Source organism: Musca autumnalis, unplaced genomic scaffold, assembly GCF_047663935.1.
Source record: "Musca autumnalis isolate F117 unplaced genomic scaffold, ASM4766393v1 scaffold_1, whole genome shotgun sequence".
NCBI classification, from domain to species: Eukaryota; Metazoa; Arthropoda; class Insecta; order Diptera; family Muscidae; genus Musca; species Musca autumnalis.
In genome coordinates this window covers 148,592,954-148,597,404 of record NW_027411644.1, presented here as the reverse complement: position 1 = coordinate 148,597,404, position 4,451 = coordinate 148,592,954, and positions in this window count along the sequence as shown.

Sequence of the window (4,451 nt, the reverse complement as noted above, 5' to 3'; positions counted from 1 at the left end):
GGGCCAGTGTTCTTCGGAGAAGGTCAATGCGAGCAGAATCCCCGCAAGGAGAAACAGAATAAATGAACAAAAAGATAAGTTGACTATTCAGTAGCCCTTAAGTTCCTGTGGCCCCAAATATTTATGAATTAACATTAACTTTTGTTTTTATTAATCATTGATCTCATACTTGAAGTATTTGTTTAAGTTAATATACTTTGATTAAAGTTCCTTTTTATCACATTAAAAACCATGAAATAATTTGTATTAAAAACAAAACAAAAAAAAACTGCTCATTCTAATACATTCCATTATATAATATGTAACTTATAGTTCTAATTGAAGTCACATTGTAGAACTTTAGCTCTTAGTTTTCTACCTTTATCTTTTTATAATTTTCAATCATCAATTATCTCTTGAAGATGCACATATGTGCATGGGCGGCGATATGGTAGCGCGAGCTACCGTTTATAAATTACATTTGTCAACTTGAACAGTGGCCATGCGTAATTGTTTTACGCACACACCACATTAATCATGCCGGCGTCACGTAATTGGTGAACCGACAGAGTAATCTGATTTGGAGTAAATAACTTTGGTTTTCGTTTCGATCACTCTCTCAAAAGTTCTTAAAAGTGAAAGTACAACAAGTGGTCGCTCCGTACCGTCGCCCAACCAAACAAAACAAAACAGAAGTGAAGTTAAAAGAAATTTGATTTATTGTTTATAAATAATAAAATAAATGCTCTAAACTGTACTAAATATAAATAAACTCAATCTAAACTTAAATAAACGAAGTGTATGTGGTAATTATTTCTACGGTCGGCCCACGAACCAGAAGGTTAAGTAAATCGGAAAACAACTAATATTAAAGGGAAAACAAAGTGGTGAAAGAAACAGGCAAGGTTCCTATTTTTTGACACTTCATATGTCAAAATGAGAAACCTAAGCAGATTGTGGTTGGATTGACCATCAGATAATTATGATATAATGGTACAGCCTGATTTTAGCTGACCGAATTAGGTAAAATTAGGTATTTGGGGAGATCAAAAAAAATCTCCACGTAAAATTGTGAAAATTAATAATTCAATATAAATTCAGAACATTTCATGGTGGATGGTATAAAAAGTTCGATCCGGTAGTGAACGCTTTTTAACCTGTATATCTTTATATGTACTTTTAACCACTTTTGGTATTTGGGATCAATTCAAAGGGATCAATTTAAAGCTCAGGCGGTCTTCTATAATATTGGCCACTAAGCTAAGACATTCGATACTACAAATTAAATGAATAAAGTTGGAAAATAGGATAGATTACACTGTTTAACAAAATAAAAAAGTAGGCAGTTTCATCCGGTTATTTTCAAATCCGGAAGCTGTTTTTCTCTATCAGCTCTTGTTTTCGAGATATATCTCAGCACCCTATTTTAAGGCTCTTACACCGATTTTCGTTATTCTTGGTCAATAAAATATTTTTTCGGTGTTGCTTAAACATATTATTTATTAAGAAAATCGACCTAAACAGGTTTTGCTATATTCATTGTGAATATACATGGGACAATATAGAAGAACCATATCGGACTTGGTAAAAATTGCGTATTTTGACTACCTTGAACTAGAATTACGTTAGAAATTACTATAGAAATAAAGGCGGCATGGGTAAACGTTAACCTATCGTCATAAAATTTCATATTGGTTTTTGGATCAATTTTAACAAAATAGAGGCGGAACCTTTCAAAAATGTGTTCTTTTTCTTGGTCACCCTAGTGGAAGATTCTTGACCCCTGGAAATCCGATTTACAGCCAATTTGGTCAGAATTTCTACCTTAAAAAAGTAAAACCTAAAACCTATTGGGGCTATACTAAAACGTAGACCGAGATAGCGCATCTTCGAACTTGCCCTGCCTGCAAACAAAAGACAAATCTGTACAAAATGTTAGCGTCATATCTCAATTTGTTTGGACGCCACCCCCACAAAATCCTTTACACAATAATGTGTTTTTGATATATTTCTTTTTGGTAATAGTTACTAGTTTCAAGCATGTCCTACTGAATAACTACTGTAGATGAATAAATCGCAACAACAACAAAAAGAACGGATCACACGTGTTTGGCCAAATCGAAAACAAAATTTACACCCTCCAGACGTCGCTTCTACACCTTCTATTGCACCATACACACAGCTCTTTATAATGAAATAAGCGAGAGCCCTGTTGTTACGCTCTCTGACAAAAATCTCCTTTCCACCCATAAAAAAATATGTTGTAACATAAAAAATATGTAGCAAACATATATATTTTGGACCCAACACAATATGTTTGGATCCAAACTTTTATGTATTTGTTTGCAACCAATCCCAAATATATATATATATATATGTTTGGATCCAAAAATATATTTCTAACATATATTTTTCTGCGTGTGGGAAGTATGATTTGTGCATTCAATGCGGTGATTCTATGACATATTTTCGGTCGAAGTATATTACTCTCTAGCAGAAAATATACTCGTAGGTTGTATAGGTTATATTGTTTCCTCAATAAAATTATACGTTTAAAAAGATATCTATATATATTAAAATGGTGTAAAAAATGTAATTCATAAAATGAGAACGGCTAGGCCGATTTCTGTAAAATTTTTTGTCAGTTATTCTCATTTTCGAGGAGAAGGTCTTTACGGAAGAAAATTTTGGAAAATCCCTCTGGAAAAGTCGGAAAATTGAAAAAATCGAAAATTGAGCTTTTGTATGAAATGTTATTCCTTAATAGCGAGACGAAGTTCGCCGGGGCCGCTAGTACAGACGTGACCAAAAAGAGAACAGCCCAAAATGTGAATGTATTCAAACTATTGGCAACTTATGACTGTGTGTTAGTGTGTTTTTATGCACGCACGCTACAAAACAAAAACAAATCAAAACATTATCTCTTTTTCGTACGCTCTTTCTATGCATTCGGGACGTATGTGTGTAAATTGCCGAAAAACTTCGGCACCGCTGTGTCAAAGAAGAACACGTTTGCGCTAGTATAAGAATAAAATATTTCTGTATCGACATTGAAATATATGTATGTATACATAGATATGATACCAAAGCTCTCAAATAAACCCCTCGCCCTAAAACTCTACTCACAATAACTATCAATGTTGATGTGCGTGCTGTTGCTGTACATAGCTGTTGTTGGTGTTATTAATGTTATACTTATCGCAATCATTGAAGATTCATTGGAGGCAATTAACAATTTTAATGGTCCTTAAGCGCATAAATATTGTAAATACAAATAAATATTTCTTCTCGCAATCACCGTTCATATGGTCCGCCACCTTTCACCTCTTTGCCTTTGGGGATTTGTGTACACCGAATCATTTGCATTTTATAGTCCTTTGTTGTAGTTGTATTATTGTTCTTGTACTTTCATTCAATTGTATTTGGATTTGTTACGTTGGTATGCCAACAACTCATTTAGGCAATGATTGTATATGTGGGTATAATGGGTTTGTGTGTGCGTGTGTGTTTCAGTGAGCGTGTAGGTGTGTTCATGTCCATAGGCCTTATTACATTATATTTCATGATTGCAAAAGCCTGCCGTCAACGAGACTATTCTCAGTATTATCGTAAAACACAATCACACACATAACCCCAACCTATCGACAATCTTCCTTGCTGGCTGAATGAATCCTGAATGTTGTCAGCTGGTACAGTTGCTGTAACAAACCCCTGCCCCTACCTGTTTAGCAATTAATGTTATTTTCAAAATATTTTCCAATTCGCCTCCCAGTCATTAACAACCAATTAAATGGTTTAACACGTCATTAATTTTTCTTTTTACTTGTAAAGATTGTTTGCCTAAATCTTGAGCTTGCGGTAGGCAATAGGCAAACAATTTGAAAACGAGTCGACTACTAAACTCTTTGCGTAGTTTAAAGCAGTTTTGAAAAGTTTTAAGTTTACATATATTGGGGACAAAACTTAAAAAGGCAATATTGACTAAGACACGTAAAAACTTTAGCATAATTATCCAACCGAAATGTCTGAATTGTCGTAATTAGCCTTCAATGAGGCTACAAAACTATCCATCCGAAATATGTTAGTGCAGGCCCAACTTTTGAAGGTTTTGATCACATTATTTAACCGAAATGGATAAAAAATTAGTCCCCGCTGCATAGTGCGAAATATGAGCACTTTATCGAAACTTTTCTAATAACTTTTAATACTACAATTTTGCAAAAATGTTTCTTATATTTGTAGTTAGTATAGAGCTGAATATGGGCCACATGGGGCCGCGGTTTCCTGTAGCCGCCATATAACGGAAAATGCTGTTTTAATGTTTTAGAAATTAGTATATGGACGTTTCAGTTTCAGAGGATAGAATACTAATGTACAAATTATTATCAATATAGGTTCGCGTTTTGGTGTATCCCCCATTGAACTGTACCGCCCGATATGACGTATTTTAAGTATTCACGTCACAGTTTCCA